Consider the following 15,870-nt stretch of genomic DNA (forward strand, 5'->3'; position numbering starts at 1 on the left):
TTTTATCCATTCTGATACCCTGAGTCTTTTGATTGGGGCATTTAGCCCATTAACATTCAGGGTAACTATTGAGAGATATGAATTTAGTGCCATTGTATTGCCTGTAACGTGACTGTTACTGTATATTGTCTCTATTCCTTTCTGATCTACTACTTTTAGGGTCTCTCTTTGCTTAGAGGACCCCTTTCAATATTTCCTGTAGAGCTGGTTTGGTGTTTGTAAATTCTTTCAGTTTTTGTTTGTCCTGGAAGCTTTTTATGTGTCCTTCTATTTTCTTTTTTTTTTAATTTATTTTTTTTTAAGATTTTATTTGTTTATTTGACAGAGAGAAATCACAAGTACACTGAGAGGCAGGCAGAGAGAGAGAGAGAAGGAAGCAGGCTCCCTGCTGAGCAGAGAGCCCGATGCGGGACTTGATCCCAGGACCCTGAGATCATGACCTGAGCCGAAGGCAGCGGCTTAACCCACTGAGCCACCCAGGTGCCCTGTCCTTCTATTTTCAATGATAGCCTAGCTGGATATAGTATTCTTGGCTACTTGTTTTTCTCGTTTAGTGCTCTGAATATATCATGCCATCTCTTTCTGGTCTGCCAGGTCTCTGTGGATAAGTGTGCTGCCAATCTAATATTTTTACCATTGCATGTTACAGACTTCTTTTTCCGGGCTGCTTTCAGGATTTTCTCTTTGTCACTAAGACTTGTAAATTTTACGATTAGGTTACGGGGTGTGGACCTATTCTTATTGATTTTGAGGGGGGATCTCTGCACCTCCTGGATTTTGATGCTTGTTCCCTTTGTCATATTGGAGAAATTCTCTCCAATAATTCTCTCCAATATACCTTCTGCTCCCCTCTCTTTCTTCTTCTTCTGGAAACCCAATTATTCTAATGTTGTTTCGTCTTATGGTGCCACTTATCTCTCAAATTCTGCCCTCGTGGTCTAGTAGCTGTTTGTCCCTCTTTTGTTCAGCTTCTTTATTCTCTGTCATTTGGTCTTCTATATCGCTAATTCTTTCTTCTGCCTCATTTATCCTAGCAGTCAGAGCCTCCATTTTTTATTTCATCTCATTATTAGCTTTTTTTATTTCAACTTGGATAGATTTTAGTTCTTTTATTTTTCCAGAAAGGGCTTTTATATCTCCTGAGAGGGTTTCTCTAATATCTTCCATGCCTTTTTCGAGCCTGGCTAGTACCTTGAGAATCGTCATTCTGAACTCTAGATCTGACATATTACCCATGTCTGTATTGATTAGTTTCCTAGCCTTTGGTACTGCCTCTTGTTATTTTTTTTTGTGGTGAATTTATCCATCTTGTCATTTTGTCCAGATAAGAGTATATGAAGGAGCAAGTAAAATACTAAAAGGGTGGCAAAGATCCCAGGAAAATATGCTTTAACCAAATCAGAAGAGATCCCAAATTGTGAGGGAGGAGAAAGGCGATAAGAAGAGGTTCAGAAAGGAAAAAAAAAAAAAAAAGAAACAATTAAAAAAAGAAAACGAATAAAGAAAAAATATATAAATAAATAAATAAATAACTATTAGATAAACTAATTAAAGAACATTAAAAAAAGAAAAATTTAGCAGAACAAGAGAGAAAAGAAATTGAAAAAGAAAATAAATTAAAATAACTGCAAGACTAAAGAATCATGGGGAGAAAGCCGTGAGTTGCGTGCTTTGCTTTCCCCTCCTCTGGAATTCCGATGCTCTCTTTGGTATTGAAACTGCACTCCTTGGTAAGTGAACTTGGTTTTGGCTGGATTTCTTGTTGATCTTCTGGGGGAGGGGCCTGTTGGAGTGATTCTCCTGTGTCTTTGCCCCAGGAGGAGTTGCACCACACTTACCAGGGGCCGGGCTGAGTAATTCGCTCGGGTTCACTTTCGGGAACTTTTGTTCCCTGAGCGCTTTCCATAGAGTTCCGGAGGACGGGAATGAAAATGGCAGCCTCCTGGTCTCCGACCTGGAGGAGCTAAGAGCTTGGGGCCCCACTCCGCAGTGCGCCCTTAGAGAACAGCGCCCATTTACTCCCATCTCCCTGGCCTCCAGCTGCGCTCTGAGCTCACCCAGCCTGCACCCGGTTCAAGGTAACCCCTAGCTGTGAGCTCACTCCTCGGCTCTGTCTCTGTAGCTGGCTTCCCCGTTCTAATACCTGCAAGCTCTGCGACACTCAGACACCCCCGATCTCTCTGTGACCCTGTGGGACCTGAGGACATGCTGACCCCGCGTGGGCTTCACCCTGGTTTAGCCTCTGGAGCGATGTCCCTCAGCAGAACAGACTTTTAAAAGTCCTGATTTTGTGCTCTGTTGCTCCACCGCTTGCTGGGAGCCGGCCCCTCCCCCCACAGTCTATCTTCCCGTCTCTTTGGATTCACTTATCTGCCAGTCCTACCTTTCAGAAAGTGGTTGATTTTCTGTTTCTAGAATTGCTGTTCTTCTTCTCTTCAATCTCCCATTGGATTTGTAGGTGTTTGCAATCTTCAGATAAGCTATCTAGCTGATCTCTTGCTACCTGAATTAGTCTCAGCCTGCTACTTCTCCGCCATCTTGACCCCTGTGGCCTTGAAATGTTATTTTTAAGCAAAACATAATACAGTCTATGGTGAAGTGAAAAATAATGTTGAAGAGGTATACATAGTGTGATCTAAGGATTATAGAAATAAACATGCATGTGTAAAGACAGAAAAGACATTAAGGTGTTAACAGATATCTCAAAGAAGGGGATTTCTACTTCTGGTGATTTCTAATGTTTCTTATGCTTTGCCCATGTTTTCTAAATTTCTCAAATATATATGCATTATTTTATTGTGAAAATTACTCTTTGGTTTTTGTAAAACTACGTTCTCTGTTTTGAATAACCAAATAATCCTATGGCAATAATGATAGTAATGTAATAACACAGTGGGCCAAAAGGGGGGAAAAAAAGACATAAAAGATAAAAACATCCTCAAATTTATCCTAAAGACTACTTTTACGGATTTTCAAAATTACTTTACAGTTGCTATGAAATTCCGTTTTTACCAGACTCAGAATCAATAGAGAGAAGTAATAGAAAGTCAGCTGGAAAGTGTACCAATTTCAAGACTTTAAATGAAACAAATTTATATAAAATAATAATAAGTTCTTTCTTGATATGTAATAGTGGAAATTCAGGAGATTATAAAAGTAATTAATTGATTTATTCATTCACTCATCTGGTGAATGTGAAGAACTATGAAATGTGTGGGGGATAAAAAAATGAATGAGACAGACCCAGCCCCTCTGTCATAGATTTAACTACACATATTCTTTTGTATTTGTAGCTACTTCCAAAATAGTTTGTGTAGAACTGTAGAAATTCTATAAGTAAAATATTTATTATTTTTATGGAAAGCCAAATAATGTTATGTATAAAGTCATCAAAACCCTGTTCCACTATCTTAAAAAAGCTCACTGTAAAGATTTCAGAAGTTGACAGAAGAAAATCCAAATTGGTCTTGTTCCAGAATACTAACAAAGCAATTTTAAGAGTAGGCCCTCTTTTTCCTGTTTCTTCGTAGTTGATGGGGTTTAGATAAGATAAATCAACAACCACCTCTCCTATGTAAAAGATATCATGCTATGGGAAAATTTTCTTATTATTTCAGTTATAAAGTTTAAATTTTAAAACACTGATACTTAGTCTGAAAGCAAAATTTCTATGGAAAAGTGGATTTGCACTTAAACTTTTTGAGCCCCAGTAGATCCTCACCTACTTTATAGGGATTTTCTAAGGCCACCAGGACACTGTATTTGAAAATATTTGCAACTTCTTACTATTAGAATTTTGTTTTGGGCCACATGTTCAATTAGTGGTGATTTCTCTCTGAAATATGGTTGATACATACTTCTTTGCTGCATGTTTTCAGTCTACTTTCTCCTTCTTTAATACAGCCAGGGAGTATTGAAAAAACAGGGACTTGGGGTTAACACACATGGTTGGCAGATTTCACCAGTCCCAACCCAGCTGTGCTCTAAGGGCTTTGAGGAAAATCACAAGTTTAAAAAGAGGATTGAGGAGGGGTGCCTGGGTGGCTCAGTGGGTTAAGCCACTGCCTTCGGCTCAGGTCATGATCTCAGGGTCCTGGGATCGAGTCCCACAATGGGCTCTCTGCTCAGTAGGGAATCTGCTTCCTCCTCTCTCTCTCTCTCTGCCTGCCTCTCTGCCTACTTGTGATCTCTCTCTGTCAAATAAATAAATAAAATCTTAAAAAAAAAAAAGAGGATTGAGAAGCTGAGTTGGGTACTGGCAATGCATCAACAACAGGAAAGGGGATGGTCATTTGAAAGGGAGATTAGAGGGGAGCGTGGGTGGCTCGATTGGTTAAGCATCTGCCTTCGGTTCAGATCAAGAGATCAGGGTCCTCGGATTAAGCCCTGCATCAGGCTCCCTGCCCAGCGCAGAGTCTGCTTCTCCCTCTGCCTCTCCCTCACCCCTGCTCATACTCTCTCTCTCTTTCTCTCCCTCAAATAAATGAATAAAATCTTAAAAAAAAAAAAAGCGCTGTGAAGTGTGTAAACCTGGCGATTCACAGACCTATACCCCTGGGGATAAAAATATATGATTATAAAAAATTAAAAAAAAAAAACAGGGGAGATTAGATGCTGTAACCTAAGATGAATCTGGGAAGATAGAATAATCAAATGACAAAGAAGGGGCAGATAAAATCACAGAGCAGGTGGAGTGGGCTGTGGGAGACGAGAGGGAACTGAAAGGGATGGTTTCAGACCCATGTGGAAACATGGCAGTACAATTGCCACATAATGTCTACAAATTTCTGGCCTACTTTTGCTGTCACTCCACACTATCAAGCACACTTCTATGTCTCCTAGTTTAATATTCTTCATTTATTCAAAGCTGTTAATCCAGGTATTGTGATCTGATTTCTGACCTCTAAAATGTCAGTAGTCAAAATTAGACCTTCATTTCTATCATCAAAATTATTAAATATAATGCAATAATCAACCCAGGTTTCACCCTCACCCACAAAGGCCCTATACAGAGAATGCCTTCTTTGCCCTTCTGATTGACACATGTCTTCCACACCTATACCCAGAGCAAAGGCTTCCAAAATAGATCCACAGCTGCGGTGCAGCAGTAGGAACATGGCTTCTTATTTTCACAGTAGTTAATATTTAGTAAGAACCCATTATTTCCAGGCATTTTATATATTATTATCCTTCTTAATGTGTATAACAACCTCTATGAAGGAGGTAGTCATATATCGGCTCAAAAGGATAAACCAGGATTCTGAGTGGCTAAGAAATATGCCCCAAGATATAGAGCCCCTACATGTCACAGTGAGAGGGCTTCAATCAGGGCGCTCAAGCCCAAGATCTTTTCTTTGTGCCGCGATGTCGCCCTATTCAAATCGGATGTTAGGTGAACATTTTTACCATGTCATTGCTAAAGTAGCACATTACCAACTCCCTAATCACCTGGCTGTACCATAACCACACGTAATTGTACTCTTTATTATCAAGCTGGGCTCAGCAGGTACTTTGATCTCTTTGAAAAAGCTGTAGTAAAATGCAAAGTCATAATGTATGAGCAATCTAACTCTTAAAAGTGGGAACTTGGTCTGATGGCTGCTACCGCCTATCCCTTCAGCTTTCTTACTCTAGAACTTCCATTGTGATTTTATTTAAACCTTCATTGATACTGCTACTTTTTCACAATCTTCATTACACTCCAAACTTGCTTCTCTTTTACCAAGCTTACAATTCATGACCCATTATTAAATTAATAAGCTTGAAAACACATTTAATTCTCTGGCCCCATTTTTTCTTGTACTTGCCTGGCTAGATCCCAACGCTTCATGAGCCTACTAGCCATCTTTTCTATGCCTGTACCCACTGGAGATTTTATCATAATCATTTGCTGGTTGCACTTTAAATTTGTGATCCCAAGCCTCAAATATACCCTCAGTAGTGCCAAAGGGCTTTACTACCCTTCCTTAATAAGGCTTCCTCTGGAGTCTTTGAAATAACTATTTCATATTTCCACTCCCTCCAGAGCTCCTGTACTCTCTACCTCCCCCATTCTTAGCTAATGACTTGAGCTCATACCTTGAAAAAAATCTAACCCATTATACAGGAAGCCTTGCATTTTACTAAGTCTGTTCATGTCTCAATCTCTGTGCCCCTATTCTCTCTGCCTTCCCTCTTTTTGAAATAAAATAAATGTATCTGCTCCTCTCAGAAGTCAGTTCTTCCACTCATATTCAGATCTCACTCACTCTTACCTTTCCAAGAATTTTGTTCTCATAGTTAACCCTCACCTCTGTTCTATACTACCAGTGTCTTTCTCTGCATTGGATCATTCCAGGCAACATGCAAACAAGTTCTATAATCTCCCAAATTATAATAACAAAAACCTGCCCTTGACTCTCATGATTTCCTGTGCTGTATTTTCTCTGGTTTCCCACAGCAACTTCCTCAAAATACTTCCTTAGCTTTCATTCACTCTGGATCTTTGCTTAACTATGCACTGAGTCGGCTCTTGTCAGGGCTGTCAGGGATCTCATTATTACTAGCTCCCCTGCATACTCCTTCTGTTTTCATTTTACTCCCAGCAACACCTGACCCAGTTGTCCAATCCCTTCCTATTCTCCTTTGGCTTTTAAAACAAACACTCTCCTACAACTAACTATGGTCAATTCATTAGTTGCTTCTCCATCTCTATTTGATCTCTAAATATTGGGATATAGCAGAGCGTAATACTGGCCTGTCTTCTAAATCTATATATATTCTTTCCAGGTGATCTCATCCAGTCCATGATCTTAAATACCAATCATATACAGAAGACTTCACCTGTCATCTGTCACCTTCCCTGAGTTTCAGACTTGTATAATCAACTGATTCCCTGTCACCTACACTTGGGTGACAAAGAGATTTTTCTGTGGTGCTTCCCATCAGAAGCCTATCCAACAGCCATTCCTCCCTTTGATCTTGCTAAGAGAAACTTTAATTTTGTGTAGTTAACAGAGGTGATTAGACACCAGCTGACACTTAATTAGTCATGGCCTAACCATGGTATTTCAATTCCTATTGTTAGTCATTAGTTTAAAAATAAAAATGTACATGTGACACAATTTTGGCTAATGATTTAAAAGAAAAATCTGCTGCAGAGCCTCCAAGGACATTTTCCTTGTTATTGAAAAAGACCATGTAAATTGGATACTGTGTCTTTCCTCTTTATCCCATGTCTGTCCCTGTTGTCTGTAAGGCCCTCTACAATCAGGATATTGCTTATGTTTTTTTATTTCATACCATTCTTTCCTTTGCTTACTCACCATGTTGACCTCCTCTTTATTTTTCCTTTTTATTTTTACATCAAGGTTTCATGTTCCTTTGCCTTCTCTCTTCCCTCTTCCTGAAATGCTTTTCCTCCAGTTCTCTGCATGGCTTGTTCCTTCTTGTCATTCAGGACTCAATTCAAATGTGATCTGTTTTAGAAAGGCTTCCATTGCTCATTCCATTTTGACTTACTTACAGTTTAACTTTTATCACAATATAAAATTGCCACTTTATATGTTTATTTTCTGTCTTGTTCACTATAAGACCCTTGAAAAGCTTATTCTTGAGGGAATATTAACTTCTTTCAGGACTATGATGTTGTATGGTATTTCCAATGCCTAAAACATGCTTAACACTTGTATTTGCTGAGTCACTGATACACAACATTCTAATTGGCTATAATTAAGCTCATATTGGTGATGTGGCATCAGAATGAAACTAATCCACTAAGCATCAGCTAGGGTAGCTCTGACTCAAAATAAAACCTCATAAGAAAGTTTCTTAATGCTTTTATAAAATGAGGAGGGGAAAGGAGATCAAAAGATATGTTTGTTATTTATATAGTTTTTGAAAGGAGAAGAAAGTTGTATTTGAAAAATAGAGCTAATGTGTATTCTCTGTTGCCTCTACTACTGGAGGAGATGGCCAAAGAGAAATGAGATGTTTTAGTACATTCAGGTTGTGATAACAGAATGTCACAGACCAGGAAGGCTCAAACAACGAACATCTTTATCAGTTATGGAGGTCAGAAAGTCCAAGATCAGGGTGCCAGCATGATCCAGTTCCTGGTGAGGACTGACTTCTAACTGTATCCTCACATGATGGAGAAAGAGAGCCTGGTTTCTTCATCCTCTTCTGAGGACACCAACTTCATCATGGAAGCACCAACTCCATGACCTAATCTAATTATAATAACCTCCCAAAGGCCTCACCTCCAGATACCATCAGAGTGGGGATGGGAGCTTCAATATAAGAATTTGGAGAGGATACAAACATTCAGGTATAAAATGGGGGTATTGGGAATAACAATCCTCCTTATCTCAAGATCCCAAATGAAACAAACCTTACCCTACATTCTTTAACAATTATTATTTGTTAATGGCATCTAAATCATAAAATTAAATTATGGAAATACTTTTAAAAGTTTTGGATGAAGGGGCACCTGGGTGGCTCAGGGCATTAAGCATCTGCCTTCAGCTCATGTCATGATCCCAGGGTCCTGGAATCAAGCCCCACATTGTTTTTCCTGCATTGGACTCCCTGCTAGCTTTCTTCTCCCTCTCCCTTTGCCCTTTCCCCATCTCTCTCCACCCCACTCATGCTTGCTCTCTCTCTGTCTCTCTCAAATAAATAAATAAGACCTTTAAAAATTGTTTTAAAAAGATTTTAGATGAACCATGGTAGTTGGATTAATGATGCTGTGCAGTGAGTAAAAGCTCTTGGGTTGCAGAGTTAAGTTTTAGTTTCTGATTGCAAATTCACAATTCTTTTAGTATAAATAAGTCTGAGCTACTTTTTAAAAAAATTAAAAGTCCTACTGTAGTTTATATATAATAGTACAAATAATAATGGTAAATTACTTAAGGAAAAGATTAGAATGGGAAAACAAAGAAATCTTAGTGGGCCAAGTTTTCAGTTACTAGTTTAATTTTTAAATTACATGTCTCTTTAATTATTTTCTGTGCAGCTCTAGAATTCTATAAAGTTTCTTTTGTCATTTATCACAAAGTCTAATGTGACATAGCAAATACACATTTTATTTTTTTTTTTATTACTTTAGAGAGAGAGCACAAGCATAGGCAGGGGGAGGCGCAGAGGTAGAAGGAGAGAATCTTCAGCAAGCTCCACACTCAGCATGGAACCTGATGCAGGGCTCAATCTCATGACCCTGAGATCATGACCTGAATGGAAATCAAGAGTTGAATGCTTAACCAACTGAGCCACCCAGGGGTCCTGCAAATACACATTTTAAATGTTGACCATTGTAGACAAATAACAGTATCAAGAGTTCTTATATTACTTGCTGAATGAAGGTAAATTAAAATAAACTTAATAAAGGTAATTGCCATTTATTAAACCTTATGTTGCTTTCTGATTACACATTATTAATAATCTTCCTAAGCAGGCAAGGTATTACTGTTATTCCCCATTAACTGATGAGGGAACTAAGACTTATATAATTCATCTCAGGTTTGCATTGGTAGTAAGTTCCAGAAATAATATTTGAACCTATGTTTTTCTGATAACAGTTACTTTCCATTGCACCTAGCTTACTATGTCAGCCAACAATTTTGTTTTTGCAGTTTGGTTTTGCAGCCAAATTATTAGTTTATAATAACCAACTTGTAAGGAAAGAATATTGGAACATAAATGTTACCTAGTCTTGGTAAAATTCAAATTTTGAGACCTTAATATACTTTTATAAAAATAATTATATACAATCTCAACATAATAGAGACCATATATGAAAAACTCACAGCTAACATCATACTCAATGGGGAAAAACTGAGAGCTCTTCCCGTATAAGCAGGAACAAGACAAGGATGTCCACACTCACCACATTTACTCAACATAGTACTGGAAGTCCTAGCCACAACAATCAGACAACAAAAAGAAATAAAAGGCATCTAAATTGGTAAGGAAGTAGTAAAACTTTCACTACTGTAGGTGACATGATACTACACATTGAAAATATTAAAGACTCCACCAAAAACTACTAGAACCGATAAATGAATTCAGTAAAGTTGCAGGATACAAAACTGATGTACAGAAATCTATTGCATTTTTAATGTGCTAATTAAGTAGCAGAAAGAAAAATTAAGAAAACACTCTTATTTACAGTTGTACCAAAAAGAATAAAATAACAGAATAAATTTAACCAAGGTGGTGAAAGACCTCTATTATGAAAACTATAAAAAACTGATAAAAGAAAATGAAAATAACGCAAAGAAATGGAAAGACATTTCATGTTCATGGATTGGAAGAACAAATATTATTAAAATGTCTATACTACCCAAAGCAATCTTTAATTTTAGTGCAATTGCTATCAAAATACCAACAACAGCACCATTTTTCAGCAAAACTAGAACAAAAATTCTAAAATTTCTGCAGAACTACAAAAGACACCAAATAGCCAAAGCAATCTTGAAAAAGAAAAACAAAACTGAATTTATCATAATACCAGATTTCAAATTATATTACAAAGCTGTAGCAATCAAAACCGTATAGTACTGGCACAAAGATAGACACATAGATCAATGGAACAGAATAAGAAGCTCATAAATAAACCCACAATGATATGGCCAATTAATCTTTAGCAAAGGAGGCAAGAATATACAATGGGAAAAAATAGAGTGTCTTCAACAAATGGTGTTGGGAAAACTGGACAGCAAAATGCAAGAGTGAACCTGGACCATTTTCTTACACTACACACAAACAAAATACATTCAAAATGGTATAAGGACTTAAATGTGAGAGCTGAAACCATAAAAATTCTAGAAGGAAGCACAGGCAGTAATTTCTCTGATAATGACTGTAGCAACATCCTTCTAGATATGTCTCATGAGGCAAGTGAAACAAAAGCAAAAATAAACTGTTGGAACGACATCAGATAAAAAGCTTCTTCACAGTGAAGGAAACAATCAACAAAAGTAAAGACAAGCTTTTGTTGTCATTTACAGAGATGTAAATGACATCTCTGAAAAAGAATTAGTGTTCAAAATATATAAAGAACTTACACAACTCAATACCAAAAATCAAATAATCAATTAAAAAATGGGCTGAAGATACGAACAGACATTTCTTCAAAGAAGACATACAGCTGGCCAGCAGACACATGAAAAGATGCTCAACATCACTCATCATCAGGGAAATGTAAATCAAAACCACAATTAGATATCACCTCACACCTAAAATTAAAAACATCAAAAACAACAGTTGTTGATGTGGTTGTACAGAAAAAGAACCCTCATGCACTGTTGGTGGGAATGCAAACTGGTGCTGTGACTATGGAAGACACTTTGAACGGTCCTTAAAAGTTAAAAATAGAGTTACCCTACAATCCAATAATTGCACTACTGAGTATTTAACCCCAAAATTAAAAAACCACTAATTCAAAGGGATACATGAACCCTTATGTATACAAACATCCTATCAACATATCAGTAGATAAAGAAGAAAAGAAGAGGTAGTATATCTATAATAGAATAGAATATTATTTAGCCACAAAAAAGCATGCAATCTTGGCCAGTTGCAACAACATGGATGGAATAGAGAATGTGATGCTAGGCAAAATAAGTCAGTCAGTGAAAGACAAATACCATGATTTCACTCATGTGGAATTTCAGAAACAAACAAACAAAAAAAAAAAATGAACACAGAGAGAGAGGGAGAAACCAATAAATAAGACCCTTAACTACAGAGGAAAAACTGAAAAACTCACCAGAGTGGAGGTGAGTGAAAAAATTGGTAAATAAATAAATAAAAGCAGAACACTTTTACCTTTCCAACTTTACCATACCTATTCTATGGTCATCCATCCATCCACTCAAAATGTATTTGTTGAGCACAGACTATATGCCAAGAATAGTAGTAAATGCAGAAACTAATCTTTTTTTGAAACTAAATTTTATCTAAGCATTGCTAATACTAGGCACTTCCTGGAATCCCTTAAATGTTTTTAGTATGAGTAAATGAACAGAAAACTAAAATAAACTTCAAAGTAAAGATGCCCTCCTTCAGTGAGCTGATATTTTGTTACTATTGTGGTATCTTGGATAACAAAATTCTGGTTTTAGGTTCTGGGAATTAGGATTAAGACATCTTTGGGGCCATTATTCAGCTTACTATAGATACCTTTTATAGATAACTTGTTGAGTTGCAAGGGTTGCTTATATATTTCAGACAAGTTATCAGATTTGCATATATTTTCTTTCATTCAGTTGGTTCTTTTTCACTTTTTTTTTTTTTTTTTGAGAGAGAGAGAGACAGACAGACAGACAGAATATGTGATGGGGGGTTAAGGGAGAGGCAAAAGGAGAGGGAGAGAAGAGAATCTTAAGCAGGCCCCATGCCCAGTACAGAGCCCGATTTTTGTGTGTGGTGTGAAGAAGGGTCCAGCTTCATTTTTTTCCTCCATGGGAATATCTAGTTCCACAAGGATAAGTTGTTGAAAACAAAATTATTTCCCCCTTTCAATTGCCTTGACATCCTTGTGAAAATCAATTGACCATAAACGTAAGGAATTACTTTTGGACTCTCAGATGTGTTCTCTTTATTTGTATGTCCATCCTGTTGCCACAATATCAACACTATCTTTATTACTCTAACTTTGTAATAAATCCAGAATCATGAGATTTCCAACTTTGTTCTTTTTCAAGATTGTTTTGGCTATTTTGGATTTCTTACATTTCCATGTGAATTTTAGAATCACTTTCTCAATTTCTGACAGGCAACTTGAATTTTCATAATATTGCATTGAATCTGTAGATCAATTTGGGGAATACTGCCATCTTAACAGTATTAAGTCTTCCAATCCATGAACACAGAATGTCTTCCATTCTTTAGATCTTTAATTTCATTCAATAATGTTTTATAGTTTTCGAATGTAAGTTTTGCATTTCTTAAATTTATTCTTAAATATTTTATTATGCCATTATAAATGGAATTATTTTCTTAATTTTGATTTTGGTTTGTTCATTACTAATAAAATGACAATTATTAATTACTAATGGATAGAAATACATATATACATATATCAGTCTTGTACTCTGACACTTTCCTGAACTAATTTATTAGTTCTCATAGGTTTTTAGTGAATTCCTTATATTTTCTATAAACAGGCTCATTTCTCTACAAATAGAAATAGTTTCACTTCTTCCTTTCTAATCTGAATGACTTCTATTTTATTTTCTTGCTTAATTTCTCTGACTATGGTATCTAAAGGAAGAAAGAACTCATCTTTTTGACCACACCCGTTTGGAGTAGAACTTCCACTACATTGACCTAGAGGATGGGGAGCAAGTTGTGCTCAAATGCCAGAGATTCACTGTTCTTAATGAGAATTAGCAGATTTTCTTAAATAAATATTTCTTCATTTTCTGTTTGCCCTTAGAAAAATTAGCAGAGGCTCTAAATGGTAATTGCTTTTATAATTTTCACTAGGCCTGGTTTCACAGGGAAGAGGGTCCACAGAGCTACTCATGCCACCACTGAGAAGTGCTTCTCCCTAAAGTGGTGGGTTGTTTTTGTTTTAAAGATTTTACTTATTTATTTATTTGACAGAAAGAGAGATCGTAAGTAGGCAGAGCAGCAGGCAGAGAGAGAGGGGGAAGCAGGCTCTCTGCTGAGCAGAAAGCCAAATGCAAGGCTCAATCCCAGGACCCTGAGATCATGAACTGAGTGTAAGGCAGGGGCTTAACCCACTGAGCCACCCAGGTGCCCCTAAAATGGTGTTTTTATTTCCTATAGCTGGTGTGGCTAATTATTGCAAACATAGTGGCTTAAAACAATGCAAATTTATTTTCCTGCAGTTCTGGAGACCAGATGTGTGTAATCAGTTTCACTGGGCTAAAGTCAAGGTGTTGGCAGGACTAGTTCTTTCTGGATGCTCAAGGGGAAAATCCATTTCTTGCCTCTTTCTTGATTCTAAAGGCTGCAGACATTTCTCAGTTCGGGACCCTATAACTCAAATCTTTGCTGCCATTGTCGCAGACTCTGCTTTCTGACACTGACTTTTCCTGTGTTGCTTTTATCAGAACCTTGGTGATTACATCAGGTTTACCTGGATAATATCCTTATTTCAAGATTTTTGACTTGATCACATCTGCAGTTTGTGTCTTGCCATGTAAGGTGATATTCCCAGGTTCCCAGGGATTAGTATGTAAGCATATGTGGGGGTGGTTAATTGTGCAATTTTAGGGTTTCAGAGGAGCCGTAGACTTTGTAGATGAAGAAACTGTAGTTTGGATTAGTTACAATCACTGAAGGTCATATAGCTAGTGTGTCACCGAGCTAGAACCAGGTCTCCAAACTCCTTTTTCAGGACATTAAGTTTGAATGATTAAACACAAATAGAATGCATATTTTTTGTGGAGTCTAATCCATAGATATACAATTTAAAATGGTGAATTGTGAATGCATAAAATTGGCTTTTATCAAAACTAGCGATCTGAATTCAATTTAAAAGTAATATATGCAATTCAATCTTTGTATTCAAATTTCACCTTTTATAACGTTCTTTGCCTTTCAAAGAACAGGATTGGCTGCAAGCAAGATACATTCCCCAAGTTAATTTAATTCATGTTCATGAATATATGCAGTAAAATGTAGTTATTACCATATGCACTATAGGATAGACATAGGCACATTTAGATAATTTATGACAGAAATCATCCACAATTTCAGAAGGAATCTGGAAAATTTAATTGAATGAGCTGTGTGTGATGTGGGAGGGTCTCTTTCCAAAAAGCATTTTCACTAATTTAAGTTTATAAACTGTGATTGTCTTCAGTCTTCTCTCTGGGGTTGTTTTTATCCCCAGGTCCTGAAGGACATTCAGGGCATGTTAACTTTTCTCCTGTGACATAAAATGACCCATGGAAAGAACTGATTAATGATTGCACAGTACTCTGGAGGAAAAAGTCATCATGAGTGTGGAAACTGTTCCTTTTAACAACAATGTCTGTACTTAGAGTTGTGCAAAGCCATTTCACAAAAAGAGACAAAGCGAGAAAAAAGGCTAGAAGGAAAGCAAGAAAAAAAGAAAGAGAGAGAGAAAGAAAGAAAGAAAAAGGAAAGAACAAGCCTCTCTCTCTGCATGGATGCCTTTTACAGGCACATCATCACCACTCAATGAGAAGTGCAACAATTAACTATTGTCAGTTATAAGCAGTAGTTACAGGGAAAGAATCTCGACCTTGAAAGGGATAGATTACACTGCCAAATAGATTTGATCTGACCCTCTTATTAGCATCTAAAATTCCCTTTGTAGTATAAGCCCAGGGAAAGGAAAAAAGGTAGCATGAGGATGTTTTCCGGGCATGGAATTGGGTTCTGTGGAATAGATACCTTTTTATTGTAGAATATTCTTTACTAGACTTACTGATTTACTGCTATTCTATAAATGCAATGCAAGAGTACATCAAACATTTCCTCAAATGACTGACTTTAAAGGCCTGTTTTAAAAGAATCATAAAACAAATCTCTTTAATCAAGAAAAGCCATTGTCTGCTTGTATTCTGAAGTGATGTTCAAGCTCTCTGAGAATGTTTTTGAGATTTTCAGGTTGGGTGGGAGCAATTTTTTATGATTATTCTGTTGAAAATTCCATCAGCTGCCTGAAACTCTCCAGTGTGTAAATAAACATGGAGAACTAGTGGCATAGAACACAACACATGCTAAAAAATTATAGAAAAAGTTTTCTAATCTCCACTATACTTTAACTTTAAATAATACGTACATTTCTTTTCAGTGGGAAAGGACAAAACTCTTCTGTTTCAGTTAGTTCTCTTAGAAAATTCAGCCAGGAGAATCACTAGGTATGCTAATCAAATTGTACTTCTC

The 15,870-nt window shown here is 36.9% G+C and overlaps 1 protein-coding gene and 1 long non-coding RNA gene across 17 annotated transcripts in view; one reads left to right on the top strand and one right to left on the bottom strand.

The window, feature by feature from the left end:
* Nucleotides 1–2,751, bottom strand: part of LOC132019560 (uncharacterized) — a 16,527-nt gene extending 13,776 nt beyond the window's left edge. The window contains exon 1 of the long non-coding RNA XR_009404803.1: nt 2,384–2,751. This is a non-coding gene — a long non-coding RNA (uncharacterized LOC132019560). The remainder of the gene's footprint in view (nt 1–2,383) is intronic.
* Nucleotides 1–15,870, top strand: part of LMNTD1 (lamin tail domain containing 1) — a 497,491-nt gene that overhangs the window by 337,204 nt on the left and 144,417 nt on the right. Inside the window, exon 1 of one of the 16 annotated variants that reach the window (XM_059402774.1) lies at nt 1,557–2,078. The exons of the other annotated variants lie outside the window; for them this stretch is intronic. The gene's annotated coding sequence lies outside the window, so the exon portion shown is untranslated. Of the gene's footprint in view, nt 1–1,556; nt 2,079–15,870 lie in introns of those variants that run through there. 16 annotated transcript variants of the gene reach the window in all.

The sequence above is a fragment of the Mustela nigripes genome, chromosome 6 (genome assembly GCF_022355385.1).
Source record: "Mustela nigripes isolate SB6536 chromosome 6, MUSNIG.SB6536, whole genome shotgun sequence".
NCBI classification, from domain to species: domain Eukaryota; kingdom Metazoa; phylum Chordata; class Mammalia; order Carnivora; family Mustelidae; genus Mustela; species Mustela nigripes.